Raw genomic sequence first — 15728 nt, 5'->3', positions numbered from 1 at the left:
GAATAGTAATGGAAACGGTATGGAAGTCCATTTCCAGTTCTAGCGATTGCTAGAACATGAGAAATAAAGAGAAAGATATAAAGTAGGAGAATGGAACGGACCTGGGATTAAATTCACGACCTCCTGCGTAAGAGGCAGAAGCAGTAGCCATATGACTAGCAAGCCCGATTCGAAACAAGAGAGACCACGCACTGAACTGATTAATTTTATTACCGGCGCGCAATGCAGAACACAATAATTCGACCGACCGCGCGATCGTTCTGCTGTCCGAAACATGAGAGATCACGCACTGAACTGATTATTTTTATTACCGGCCGCGTAATGCAGAACACAATAATTCGGCCGACCGCGCGATCGTTCTGCTGTCCGAAACATGAGAGATCACGCACTGAACTGATTATTTTTATTACCGGCCGCGCAATGCAGAACACAATATTTCGTCCGACCACGCGATCGTTCTGCTGTCCGAAACATGAGAGATCACGCACTGAACTAATTATTTTTATTACCGGCCGCGCAATGCAGAACACAATATTTCGTCCGACCACGCGATCGTTCTGCTGTCCGAAACATGAGAGATCACGCACTGAACTGATTATTTTTATTACCGGCCGCGCAATGCAGAACACAATAATTCGGCCGACCGCGCGATCGTTCTGCTGTCCGAAACATGAGAGATCACGCACTGAACTGATTATTTTATTACCGGCCGCGCAATGCAGAACACAATATTTCGTCCGACCACGCGATCGTTCTGCTGTCCGAAACATGAGAGATCATGCACTGAACTGATTATTTTTATTACCGGCCGCGCAATGCAGAACACAATAATTCGACCGACCGCGCGATCGTTCTGCTGTCCGAAACATGAGAGATCACGCACTGAACTCAAAGCTGCCTAACGCCGATAAGATCTTCCCAAAAAACATTGGAAGCTGATTGAGTGCTTATTCAGTCAAAAATAGTTTTCTCCAGCTAAAACACTAGCTTATTCAGCCTAAATTGTTTGTTGGGTTGTTTTATTGGCGGAAAAATGTGGCAAATAGAAACGAAACAGTACATTCTTCATTATAATTAAAAGTTTCACCACGCTGTATAAATTAAATGCGGGACTTTTCAAACTATGTCAAATCTGACCATACTTCAGAAAACGGAAAATGGTACTGCTAACGAATGATTTCGTTTAATCAAATAATATTCATAATATTTAGATGTATCATGTGGGCGACGAGGATCAGAAACGATCAGAAATTCATCTTCTGGAATGAGTTATTGACAAACTACTAAATGAGCACACGCAAATTACTAAATGATCGATAACATCCTTGCTGATCAGTTATTAACAGAAAAGGGCTCTCCGGATACTAGTCAAACAGTTGATTGCGGAATCGTTGATCACTTGCATCTGAATCATTTTGAACCATTGAATTTATGAATAATTTCAGATCATTTCCCATAGCGACATTCTTGATTTCGGCGCCCCCTGAGGCCTGGCGCCCTTGGCGGAGGCCAACCTAGCCAGCCACACGAACAGTAGGTTAATGGGTTTAATTTTTTAAAGAGCATTTATACTGTCGGAAACACATATTTGCATCCAGGTTCATATGACATTTTCTGCTTACAATTATGCAGCATTTATTCCTATTTTTCGATAACGATTTCAATTCGAAATCATTGGCGACCTGCGGCTAACATGGAGCTGTTTTCTAGCTAAAACATGCAAAAAATGTCATAGGAAAATGTCTTTGTAAGTCCAACATAGCCACTACATCCCTTGCTATACAACGCAAGCTCGACCAAATATAAAAACTTTTGTTCTATAAAATCCACCTGCCATTCTATTTTTCAGAAAACTTGGCACAGCCAGACCTTTTTTTATATCTTTATTAGCAAGACTTTTAGCCCAAGGCTGGCTCGTCTCGATACAGCCAAACCTCCATGAGTCGATATTGGAAAGTCCGTCGACTCTTGTAAATATTGAGATGTGGAATAGAAAATCCTCGAAAAGCTGCTTGAAGAGACCATCGCAATAACCCAGCAGCTATTTTTTTTAATAATGGCATAATTTGCTTCCAAGAGTCGATATCTATTTATAGAACATCGACTCCTTATTTTTTATTAATCTTTATTACCGTGTTTTTTTCTGTACAAGAAGTTTATCACTTATAGTAGGAGGTTTGACTGTAGTTGTTCTTCGAGAATTTAGGGATTTTTTCCTGGAAACGCCGTCAGAAATCCCAAAAAAAAAATTAGTTTGGATTTATTTTAGAATTTCATCTATTTTTATTTATATTTTTTTTTAAATTCAAAAGGAAATTTTAAATTTCTCCTAGAAAATACTTCTATCTCTAGAATTTCTCCTGGAATATTTTCAGAAATTGTATTAGAAATTGGGAAATTCGCTCGAAATTATTTCAAGAATTTCCCCAAAAATATTTCTTCACGAGTTTCTTCAACAAATCTTCCAGAATTTTTAAGAGCTCTTTCTGGAAGTCCTTTGGAAAATCCTCTCAAAACTACATCGGAAATTCTTTCAAAAATTCATCCAGGGATTTAAAACAGAAATTCCTTCTCGAATTGTTCCAGGAATTTCTGCAAGGAATCCTCTAGGAACTGAATCATGAAATCTTTCAGGAACTTTTTCGGATATTCCAACAAAAATCTCATAGTGAAGTCTTCCTGAAAGAGGAAACTACTGAAGAAATTTCTGGATAAAACCTCGAGGAATTCCGGAACCAATGTGCCCTGGATTTCTAGAGAAATTTCCAAGGTAATTTATTGAGCGATTTATGAAAAAAATCTTTAAAAAAAATTGCAAGCTTTTTTGGAAGAATTTTTGAAGGAAATTTCTAAAGCAGTTTGCGGAATATATGGGGTAATTAGTGCAGGATATTATGTGCAGTTGAATCTCCGAAGGTATTACATTGTATTAGTATATTAAGGTATTACAAGGTATTAACATTGTTTTTGTTCGGATTTTTTTTGCTTCGATAGTACGTACGCTTCGATAGTATGTACACTACAATTACGTAGGTGTACGTACTATCGAGGTATGCCTGTACACCCAAAAAACAAATCTGTCAGTTGTTGTATACAATCGGGGCATATACAATTCTGTAAGCTTTTTATACAAATATTGTATTAAAATAATACAAATCTTTTTTTTTTTCCAAGTTCGTTTATTTGGTAGGCTCAGGCGTGTATAACACTTTACGGAGCCATGGTTCTTTGTGATATATACAATCAATATCATTTAATTTTTCAGTTAGTAAGAGAGGGGCAGAAGCCAGCGTACTCGTGGTGACTCGAGGTTAGTTTACAATGTTTAAGGATGGACAGGGCTAAGGATTTGGAATCAGGGAATTTCAGCTTCTCATCCGGGTATTTGGCATCAGGGACGATGTGGCGTGTCGTCGTGCTCGAGGAATGGTTCGACTGGGAGCATCTTCCGGATGGCAGAGCTATGGTGCTCTACGGAACAGAAAGCAGAGACTAAACACAAAAAAACTTTGAAGAAAGAAAAAAAACTATTAGATTTTGATATCAGAAGCACAAAGAAAACTATAAATGGCCTGCATATAGACCACATCACGATCTCCCAAAACACCTCGAACTTCCCTGAAGGGTTGTTTACCACGGGCCACTAGGGTATCCAATAATTGCTCTCTGGAGGCGTCATTTTCCGAGCAGGAATAATACAAATCTGTATTATTATAATACAACAATTGCATTAAAATCTTCCGAAATTGTTATGCCTAATTATTATGCAGTTTCTGTAGCAGAACTGTTATGCAGAACTGTATTTAAATCTGCCATCCGCTGGTTGGGGGCCGTACACATATTACGTAAGCACTTATGGGGGGAGGGGGGGTTGGTCAATATCTTACGCTCCATATACAGGGTGTTCAATAAGTTCGAATACATTTTCAAAAAATGTTTAAAAATTAAGATTAAATTATTTCTTTTCCCGGTTGCATTTCATTGGAAGTATTGTTTATGAGGAACGTTTGTAACATTTCTTTTGGAATGACCTCTATTTTATACTTCTTCACGAGCTTCAAACGTTTCTAAAACCCATCGCAAGCGGCACGCACGGTCTGCATGGACATTTCGTTCCAGATTTTGAGAATTACTTCTTGAACTGGTCCAAGTTACTGACCTTGTATTCGTACAGCTTTAATATAATAAAGGACCAAACAAGTAAGTTAAGAGGGTTCAAATCCGGGAAGCTGGGAGGTCGCAAAGTTTTGTCCAAAAAGTCGATGAAATTGTCCCCATATAAGGCTTAAATCGCATTTTCCGTGTATAAAGGGTTATCGTCCTATTGTAACACGTAGGGCTGACCTCCGTCTTATCACCGGGCCACTGGGGTATCAATCGTCCCCAAAACCTTAGTTTTGAAGTGCGCCGCAATGATTTTGACCTTTAAAAACGGCTATTTATGATGCCCCAATCCATTTTCAACGCGCTTAATAAACAAACAACAAGTGACAGAATGTCAACACTACACACATCCGATAGCGTATACATACCGCTAACGCTGACACCAATACTAATACAGAATATGTACATTGGGCTTACAAACACAATGATCAAACATTTGTATTCGAACTTATTGAACACCCTGTAAATAAAAATTCATTTGTATGAAAAAAATCTTACATGGGGGGAGGGGGGGTCGAAAAACCCAGAAAAATTGCTTACGTAATAAGTGTACGACCCCTTGGGTGTATTGACGAATTTTCGAAAGGGGTATATTCAAAAAAAAACTTTTGGAAGGTGTCCTTAAGAAATTTCTAGAAGACCGGATGAGTTTCTCTGAAGGAATTTTCATAAGAATTTCTAGGAGAAGGAATTTTCATAGGAATTTTTAGGTAGGAACTTCCAAAGAATTTCTGAACTATTTTTCGGAATAATTCTTGAAGGAATTTTGGGAGGCATGTGCGTAAGCTTTTCTGGAGCTCAATTGATTTTCCATAGGAATTTTTGGAACAATCGTGGAGGAGTTTCTTGGAGAATTATCGGGAAGTGGGTGGGCAGTGAGTTGAGAAACTTTCGAAAGAATTCCTTGAGGAACTTTCGGGGAATTGCAGCAGGAACATCCGGAGGAATTTCATGTAGGTATTTCCGGAGAATTTCCTGAAGGAATTTCCAGTTGAATTTCTGGAGAAACCTTCCGAAGCAACTTCCAGAGAAATTCCTGAAGGAACTTTCGGAGGCATTCCTGGAGAAACTTTCAAAGGAATTCATGGAAGATGATTCGAAGGAATTCCTAAATGAACTTGCGGAAGAATTTCTGGATTAACTTTCAGAGGAATTCCTTGAGAAACTTCCAGACGAATTCCTGAAGGAACTTCAAGGTGATTTACTGGAAGAACTTTCAGAGAATTTCCTTACGAAATTCATGAATTAGCTTCACAAGGAATTTCTGAAGCATCCTTTAGGGAAATTTCTGAAGGAACTTCCTGTGGAATTTCTGAAGAAACTTTCGGGAGAATCCCTGATAGAGCTTCCATGGGAATTCCTGAAGGACCTTCCGATGGTATTCTTGAATGGGCTTCCCATGGAATTTCTGGAAGCACCTCCGGAGGAACTTCCAGAGGACTCCCTGGAGGAATTCTCCGAAGAATTCCTGAAGTAAGTAGCGGAGAAATTTCGATAAATTTTCATAGCATTGAATAAGTTCACGCCGATCCAATATACTGAGAAGGAAGTTTTCGTCAATATTCCGAGATACACTTCGTAGTTGCTGTTCCGTGATTCACCAGAACAATCGAAACTACACAGGGAACTAACAGATGGTGCATAGAATATTGCTTTCCATCCTTAATGTGCACAGTTCGAGTGTACAGTCCGCTAGTTTTTGAGATAGTCAATAACGGCGTCCTTTCGTAAATGTCCTTTCCGTTGTCTACTGCTAGAACACTTACAGTCTGTGCGGCCTCTGTCGTTTTTAACTATCAATCATAAACGAATTATTATGAGCAATATTAAGTTTCTAATAGGCATGGATAAAATTAGTTTGCAATTTATATATGCTTTAAAGCGCATATTCAATGAATATAAAAAAAAAACAGTATAAACTTAAAATATTTTAAAGGAATAGCTATTGGTGATCTTTTTTCATATCGCTGGAATTCCAAATTGTTATCAAAATTGTGAAAAGCTGGAAAAAAATATTTTACGTGAAATATATGGTTTTTAAATTAACTCAAAAAATGCACAATAAAAAAGAATCAAATATCATCCAAACATGATGTAATTAAAGTAGTAATTTATAAGAATTGGGTTTTTGCTGAACTCAAGAACTTGTGTTAACGAATGGTAGTTTAATATTTCCTGTTTTAATGATTCTAATGATGCACATCTTCATAAAACAGTTTTATTGTACGAGGTAATTACAGTTCGTTTATTTTTCGACTATAGCATTCTTGCAATATATAGGGGAACGGTTCGCCACTTCATCTCATAGCTCCTATTTCCATCCCATCAAACACAAAGCAATGGAAAGGAATTTGGTTTGTTTATTATTTTTGTGATTTTTTTCAGCAGTGAGCACGCGTGTTGACAAAAAGAAGTGACGAATTTGGTGCCGTATTTCTTTGTTTAGCGATGAGATGGATATATGTACAGTGAGATGGAGATCGGAACAGTTCCCCTATATCGTTGTATATAAATTGATAAAATAAGCAACAGCACATTTAAGAAGCTTTTGCAAACAAAGGCATGCAATTTTAACTTCCACGTCTGTTTCGGCACTAAACTTTGTCATTAGATTCCAATGGTATAATAGCAATATTACCAATTTCTTATCATGGCCCCTAATACGTGCTTCTTCGGGCGAATCCCATCGAGCACGTTCCACTGCGTCGTCGGGCGTCTGCATTTGAAACGTTTCTGAACTTCATGGCGGTAAGTGCCGGAGGATTTATCGGGTAAACGTGTTTGTGATTTGGATGCAGGCATGACATGACGACCGGACCAAACCGAAATCGTGACTCTTGTGGAGCTACAGCGAGCACGACACGGCAATAGGACAGGCTGTTATGGTGCAACGCAGTAATAATGCTACGAACTTCAGGAGCGACCCAGCACCAACGAATACCTCTACATAATGCGCGAGCAGGAGCAAAACAATACATAATGTACAGTTACACGGAGATGGCGGAATGTAGGTTATCGAGCGAAGGAACATGATGATGGAAAACAACATACCTACTATACACGACACGACGAAATATGCGTGGATTAAAACAGACTGGTTCCGCTGGGGATGGATGGCTGATCCGGGCACGTTCGGTTTGTTTGTGTAAATACACACAGCATACAGAGTATGTACGTTGAATGGCTGCTTCCCTTGAATTGTCGTGATTCCGAGTGGAGCAGCTCGCTTCAATGATGCTAAGACGTCTGAGACCGTGAAGGGGATGGAAAAGTATCGATTTTAGTTGACCACAACCAACAGAACGGTGTCACGACTCGAAATCGATTTTTTTTTTCGTGGGGATGTTGATGATGACACACAATATGGCATTCAGTTACTGCATGATATCCATCAATTTTTAGCTTAACGAAGGCGTACAGTCAATTTTGATCAATTGGGAAACTGTATGAATTATTATGTTTTAATTATTTGAAAAACAAGCATTACAGAAGTAATTTTAAGCAAATTGCAAATAAACAAAATTTCTTTTTCTTTTTACGTATTGTTTCCAGTTTCTTTATGTTAACTACAATAGAGCAAATTATTGATTAAAAGCGAAAAACTCAAATACAGTTATACATTCACACGTGCAATAATGAAGATTGTACTCTTAAGATCCACAAAGTATTTGCTAATAATGATATTAGTGGAATAATACTGACTGCAGTCAATGATGTAATTCAGAAAATCTAAATGCATTACAGAAATATTTATACCCTTATGGAAAAATAACTTACAGTAATCAGTCTAATAGAGTGAGTGAATGGCTGTCAATGACTGCCAAATGCCTTCGTAAATGAAAAGAAATATTTCTGCAGATTTTACTTTTGTTTCCTCCAGTCCATAATAGTTCGTAGCGCTGTGCACAATCCTAGCCGCTGCTGCTAAAATACCAAACCAGTCCAGAGGACCGGTTTGGAGGTGCTAACTAAGAACCGTGACACAGTCCGTCGGTGGCAGTAACCGTGTCCAGCAAAACCCCAACGCGCTCGGGTTGTTACGTTTGGAGCAGGTTTTTTGTCGTATTCAATTTTAACGAACAGGTTATGTTCGTTTTTTTTTCCGTTTTTGAAAGTTGTTCTTGACTTGACGATAACTTTGCACGCGAAGAACTTGTTTTGGAAGCATTTTTTTCTGTTATTGAATATTTTCTCTCAGACTGCCTTCAGGTGGGCTGCACACTCATAAACCGGTCATGTGATGCGAAAAGGAATGACGACGCAATACGGCGGAGGATCGACATGACGTTGGTGTGACCAACCGCGGTGGATTAGGGTAGCTTTTTTTAATTTTCGAAAGGTTCCAGTTGGCCGCTAGGCCCTTTCACTTCGTTGGGGTTTAAATGGTTATACGTGTTTCATTTGAGTGCATGACTGTCGAATGCAGTGGAACACCGTTATTCTAAAATTATTATTTCGTTTGTTTTTTTTTTGTATAAGTTTGTGCAAAGACCATGATCTATCAGAAGATAAACGATATCTTGCGAGTTAAAAAAAGAACCAACTGCAGTGAGCATTAGATATTTAGAATGCAGTTAGCACATAAGATACAAAGGGTGATGGTTTATTACTTCACATTAGAAAAATGCATACAGTATAAAAAGAGTCATCAGATTAAGATGCCATTTTATAGCATCCTATTCGATAAGGAAATGTTTGAAAACATGCAAAAAACCACCCTAATAAACTGCCAAACCCACCAAACCGCACATACAGTGTTGTGATGAATCATTCTGAGACTATGAGTATTATGATTGCAATTTTCATTAAAGGAGGCTTCCGAGCCTTTTGAAAGGAGGCTTCCTCTTGAAAGGAGGCGTCCGAACCTCTTAAAAGGAGGCGTCCGAGCCTCTTGAAAGGAGGCGTCCGAGCCTCTTGAAAGGAGGCGTCCGAGCCTCTTGAAAGGAGGCTTGAGGCCTCTTGAAAGGAGGCTGAGCCTCTTGAAATGAGGCTTCTGAGCCTCTTGAAAGGAGGCTTCTGAGCCTCTTGAAAGGAGGCTTGGAGCCTCTTGAAAGGAGGCTGAGCCTCTTGAAGGAGGCTTCGAGGCCTCTTGAAAGGAGGCTTCAGGCCTCTTGAAGGAGGCTTCTGAGGCCTCTTGAAAGGAGGCTGGAGCCACTTGAAAGGAGGCTCTGAGCCTCTTGAAGGAGGCTTCCAGGCCTCTTGAAAGGAGGCTTTGAGGCCTCTTGAAAGGAGGCTGGAGCCTCTTGAAAGGAGGCTTGAGGCCTCTTGAAGGAGGCTCTGAGCCTCTTGAAAGGAGGCTTCTGAGCCTCTTGAAAGGAGGGCCTGAGCCTCTTGAAAGGAGGCTTCTGAGTCTCTTGAAAGGGAGGTTTCTGAGCCTTTTGAAAGGAGGTTTCTAAGCCTGTTGAAAGTAGGCTTGAGCCTATTGAAAGAGGGTTCTGAGCCTCTTGAAAGGGAGGCTTCCTGAGCCTCTTGAAAGGAGGGGCTTCCTGAGCCTCTTGAAGGAGGCTTCTGAGCTTCATGAAAGGAGGCTTCCTGAGCCTCTTGAAAGGAGGCCTGAGCCTCTTGAAATGAGGCTTCTGAGCCTCTTGAAAGGAGGCTTGAGCCTCTTGAAATGAGGCTTGAGGCCTCTTGAAAGGGAGGCTGAGGCCTCTTGAAAGGAGGCTTGAGCCTCTTGAAAGGAGGCTTGAGGCCTCTTGAAAGGAGGCTTCTGAGCCTCTTGAAAGGAGGCTTGAGCCTCTTGAAAGGAGGCTTCTGAGGCCTCTTGAAAGGAGGCTTGAGCCTCTTGAAAGGAGGCTTCTGAGGCCTCTTGAAAGGAGGCTTCCTGAGCTCTTGAAAGGAGGCTTTGAGCCTCTTGAAAGGAGGCTTCTGGAGCCTCTTGAAAGGAGGCTTCTGAGCCTCTTGAAAGGAGGCTTCTGAGCCTCTTGAAAGGAGGCTTCTGAGCCTCTTGAAAGGAGGCTTCTGAGCCTCTTGAAAGGAGGCTTCTGAGGCCTCTTGGAAAGGAGGCTTGAGGCCTCTTGAAAGGAGGCTCTGAGCCTCTTGAAAGGAGGCTTCTGAGCCTCTTGAAAGGAGGCTTCTGAGCCTCTTGAAAGGAGGCTTCTGAGCCTCTGAAAGGAGGCTTCTGAGCCTCTTGAAAGGAGGGCTGAGCCTCTTGAAAGGAGGCTCTGAGCCTCTTGAAAGGAGGCTTCTGAGCCTCTTGAAAGGAGGCTTCTGAGCCTCTTGAAAGGAGGCCTGAGCCTCTTGAAGGGAGGCTTCTGAGCCTCTTGAAAGGAGGATTCCTGAGCCTCTTGAAAGGAGGCTTCCTGAGGCCACTTGAAAGGGAGGCTTGAGCCACTTGAAAGGAGGCTTCTGAGGCCTCTTGAAAGGAGGCTTCTGAGCCTCTTGAAAGGAGGCTTCTGAGCCTCTTGAAAGGAGGCTTCTGAGCCTCTTGAAAGGGAGGCTTCTGAGCCTCTTGAAAGGAGGCTTCTGGAGCCTCTTGAAAGGAGGCCTGAGCTCTTGAAGGAGGCTTCCGAGCCTCTTGAAAGGAGGCTTCCGAGCCTCTTGAAAGGAGGCTTGAGGCCTCTTGAAGGAGGCTCTGAGCCTTCTTGAAAGGAGGCTTCTGAGCCTCTTGAAAGGAGGCTTGAGCCTCTTGAAAGGGAGGCTTGAGCCCTCTTGAAAGGAGGCTTCCTGAGCCTCTTGAAAGGAGGCTTCCTGAGCCTCTTGAAAGGAGGCCGGGCCTCTTGAAAGGGAGGCTTCCTGAGCCTCTTGAAAGGAGGTTCTGAGGCCTCTTGAAAGGAGGTTTTGAGGCCTCTTGAAAGGAGGTTCTGAGCCTCTTGAAAGGAGACTCTGAGTCTCTTGAAAGGAGGCTTCTGAGCCTCTTGAAAGGAGGCTTCGAGCCTCTTGAAAGGAGGCCTGAGCCACTTGAAAGGAGGCTTGGAGCCTCTTGAAAGGAGGCTTGAGCCTCTTGAAAGGAGGCTTCTGAGCCTCTTGAAAGGAGGCTCTGAGGCCTCTTGAAAGGAGGCTTCTGAGCCTCTTGAAAGGAGGCTTCTGAGGCCTCTTGAAAGGAGGCTTCCTGAGCCTCTTGAAAGGAGGCTTCTGAGCCTCTTGAAAGGAGGCTTCTGAGCCTCTTGAAAGGAGGCTTCCTGAGCCTCTTGAAAGGAGGCTTCTGAGCCCTCTTGAAAGGAGGCTTGAGCCTCTTGAAAGGAGGCTTCTGAGCCTTTGAAAGGAGGCTTGAGCCCTCTTGAAAGGAGGCTTCTGAGCCTCTTGAAAGGAGGCTTCTGAGCCTCTTGAAAGGAGGCTTCTGAGCTCTTGAAAGGAGGCTTCCGAGGCCTCTTGAAAGGAGGCTTCTGAGCCTCTTGAAAGGAGGCTTCCAAGCCTCTTGAAAGGAGGCTTCCAAGCCTCTTGAAAGGAGGCCTGAGCCTCTTGAAAGGAGGCTTCCAGCCTCTTGAAAGGAGGCCTGAGCCTCTTGAAAGGAGGCTTTGAGCCTCTTGAAGGAGGCTTCCGAGCCGTTTGTAAGGAGGCTTTCGAGCCTCTTGAAAGGAGGTTTGAGCCTCTTGAAAGGAGACTTGAGGCCTCTTGAAAGGAGGCTTCTGAGCCTCTTGAAAGGAGGCTTCCGAGCCTCTTGAAAGGAGGCTTCCGAGCCTCTTGAAAGGAGGCTTCCGAGCCTCTTGAAAGGAGGCTTCCGAGCCTCTTGAAAGGAGGCTTCCGAGCCTCTTGAAAGGAGGCTTCCGAGCCTCTTGAAAGGAGGTTGTTAACTGCGAGGTTTCTAAGCCAAGTTACCATTTTTGCATTTGTATATCATAAGGCTAACACGATGATACTTTTATGCCCAGGGAAGTCGAGACAATTTCCAATACGAAAATTGTGCAGACCGGCACCGGGAATCGAACCCAGCCACCTTCAGCATGGTCTTGCTTTGTAGCCGCGCGTCTTACCGCACGACTAAGGAGGGCCTCAAACTTATGACAAGGAAAAAAAAGGTAGAAAAATAAATCAATGAAAATGTAGATTCCAATATGCTTTCTCAGACCCCAGATCTTTTTGTTGCTAGAAATTGCTATAAACGATTCCTCATATGCATTGTTTGGATTTGGATCGATACAGACTTCTGAAACATGTGAATATCGGGCATCCCTCGAGCATAATAAATCAGCCTTCCCTCGACAGCAGTTGGTTGTGACGATAAACCGGTCTCTTTGCACTCAAATTAACAAAATTGATGTAAATAAATGACAAAAAAAATCGACTTCGTGAGATGTTAATTAAATGATCCTCAACGTTTGGCGTTGGATTGACGCGGAACTGAAGTGTTGTCGCTAAAAAGCTCTCATCGTGCACACATTAACCATGCACTCAGCTGTGATTTGCGTCACGGAAAATTTACCCAGATCTATGATCTTGGAATTCCCTTTCGATTATCTACAGTGATTTACAAAAAGATGTCATCGATACAAGCAAAAATGAATTGGGGGTTTGTTTAACAGGAGAAAAATGTATAGAAAGAGGCAACACGGTGATTACGTGATAAGATTTGTTTCATACATTTTTGTGAGATTTTGTGGGCTTTGGAGCATTTCAAATTAGTACCTGAATTAAAATGTGATTCTGCAGGCAGTTCAGTATTTGACGTTTGAGCCGTTTAATTAAGATCAAGTCGTCCGGATGTTACCATCTGAAGGTATTAGTTGCAAAATTTTGAATTTTATTGCTACAGAACTTCGACGGTTGAATCGATGGGCATAATTTTTTTTTATCACAGAAGGCACAAATCATGCAAGGACAGGCCCCTAATCGATCCCTGCCTAAAAGCACTGGATAACAATAAGTAACGCGAGACTTGAAAGATGAACTAAATATCAGCTTGTTTTCATTCGATAGATCTCAACAGATCTTCAAGCCAACGGAAAATTGCCGTCGGCTGTGGAAGCCACAACATATGGATTGGTTTTCAAATGTTCAGAAGACCAAATAACGATGATTTTGGGAGTTTCCATTTAACTCACGTTTTAGACAGATTTCATAATATGATAAAACTTTTTATTAAGAGGCTAAAATTGTGGCAAAATTTTTAGGCAATGCAATTTCAAGTCGGTAAAACAATTTGCTCATTGTCCTATGATTCCAGATTTGAGCATTATTCGGAAGCAACGAACTGCTGAGGCGACCACGTTAAGTCTATTTAATTGCATTCAATAACGTGTTATTGCCAAACATTTTATATTGCATCTACCATCAACGATCACATAGGGGAAATGACGGCTTTGGCAGGTTTTGTTCTATTATTATCAGGGGGGTTTTTATGACTGAATATGCTCAAATTTGGCCAAAACATTCAAATTTGGCCTAAACAGAATTCTGTGGCCAAATTTCATATAATTTGGTCGACAAAAACCCCCTGACAATAATAGAACAAAACCTGCCAAAGCCGTGTTTTCCCCTATTTACAAACTCTAAAAAAATGAAAAAAAAAAACAAACTTTCACCACCGATAACCGGATCCCCGTCGGCAAAATGTCCTTCGTTTAGCTAGCCGCAAAAAAAAAACGAATTCCTCGCCAATTTCTGTTCTTGCTCCACCATTCCTACCGCACTGTTTGGCCATTGAACTCCCCGTCCGCAACAACAAATTTCCACCATTACCACCACCAAAGCCACAGACAGCCCAACAATGGAAGCATGTGCGTGTTTGTGAAGGAAATTCGTTCTACACACGATCCATTTCACTTTATCCTCTGCGCGCTCTATTTCCGTTCCCATCGTCACGAGCGAATCAGCAGCCATGTCGCTTGCCCCCCGTGTCCCACCCAGCCAGCCCACCGCGCAGCCTGCTCAGACCGACCCACTATCGCCACCCAACCAGTCAGCCATGACCGTCGGTCGTAGTCGTCCTTGGATTGTGTGGATTTTTTTGCGAACTCTCACTAGTTCTTTATGGTTTATTGTGTATGCCTTTGCCTCTTCTTGTTCTGGCACAACTACTGGCATGCAATCTGCACCACCTCTACCAGAGCACGGTGCTCGATTTGTATATAAACAGCAGTTAAAATTATGCCGTTTTTTTTACGTTCGCCATGTAGACATGAATCGCTCCGTCTTTTTCCTTCATTATTCTGCGGCCCCGTCAGGTTGTGTGTGGGTTGGTATATTGGCTGCGCGAAGCCCCAGTACATAGCAGTTATAAATTCTCCGCCAAATACCAACCGGTCGTTCGAGTAACCAACCCCCCTCGGCCCAACGACGACGCGTTCCGTCCTGTCCCGACAACCAGTCAGTCAAGTTTTTCGTGACGTGAAACTCCGCACGACCAAAACGACCGACCGGTTGTCATCGTCGTCACGAGGCGGGCGGCAGTCTCCCATTTCTCGCTAAACCGGTCTCCACGCCACACACTTGAACTGATGGACGGGACCATGCACACAGCCCCAGGGCCACGCAAGTGTGCGAGCGTGTGGGGATTGTGTAAGAAGCAACACAAAAAGGCCAATGTGGAACGCCGCGCGACGGGTCTCCCATCTTGCCTCGATCCGGGGGGAAATGCATTGCGCAGATTCCCCGCCGATCGGATGGGTGGGATGACGGTGGAGCGTGTCTCGTTGCGGACGGTGTGGGTCCCCGGTAGGGGGACGTGCCTGACAACGGCACTATGGCCGTTTTCTACGTTAGAAAGCATAAACTACAGAAACTACTGGCCGCTTTGAGTGATATTTTCGTTGGCTGCATTGGTGCAGAACTAGGAAAAACTTAGTTCAATTCTTACATAGGTATTCATATTGGTTCTATGTCGTTGTTACAAGTAAGTTACAAGAAAAATATAAGTCTGTTTTAGAAATAAAGAAAAAAGTAATCATAAATGAACTGCTTCACATTAAAAGATCACTTCATGAGTACAATTGCTGATGAAGAATGTGTGTAGCCGCCAGACATTCTAAATATTCACGCTCCTCTGATGTGAACCTGTACTATACACACGTGGAAAGTTGATTTGACAAATGGGTTGTAAGTGATTCGACTATATGCGTCTAATTCAGGATTCTTGGGCTCATTCAGTAGTCGCTAAGTTGCAAAGGCCGACAGAGGTCCTTCGTAGCTTAGTTGATTAAAGCACCAGTCTAGCGTACTGAGGGTCGTGGGTTCGAGTCCCATCGAAGGAAAGTAGTTACCTCCAAAACATTTCATAACACATTCATAATTTTCCACATAACATATTCATATCTAAGTTTTCAGAACATTGTTAATTAATGTCCAGGGTGGTTTAATATCCGGAAAATATGCAATTAACTTTGATTGAATTGGCAGATCGAAGATCGAAAATATTAAATTTGTATTTGAAGGGAATTAAAGATACAGACCTTTTCTGCAATACCTATATTAATATAATTTCTTCTTTTTTTAATGTAGCGAAGGATCATAAAAAGTTTTACACTTCGCATTCTCGAAACTAAGTTTTTGTCGTAACTCAGTTTTTTTTATTTAAAAATATATCTGAATCTGCTGAAATTTTTAACAAATTTTTAACCTTCTGATTCTGGATCACTCATGTAGTCCCAACATTGATGTGTTGTTGTTAAAATAGAACCAATCTGAATTTG

General features: G+C 42.1%; 1 protein-coding gene across 9 annotated transcripts in view; it reads left to right on the top strand.

The window, feature by feature from the left end:
• Window positions 1-15728, top strand: part of LOC134225405 (interferon regulatory factor 2-binding protein 1-like) — a 57938-nt gene that overhangs the window by 15630 nt on the left and 26580 nt on the right. The gene's annotated exons all lie outside the window — the stretch shown is intronic.

Source organism: Armigeres subalbatus, chromosome 3 (assembly GCF_024139115.2).
Source record: "Armigeres subalbatus isolate Guangzhou_Male chromosome 3, GZ_Asu_2, whole genome shotgun sequence".
Lineage (NCBI taxonomy): Eukaryota > Metazoa > Arthropoda > Insecta > Diptera > Culicidae > Armigeres > Armigeres subalbatus.
The sequence above is the reverse complement of the archived record's forward strand: the minus strand, read 5'-3'. Positions and strand labels throughout refer to the sequence as shown.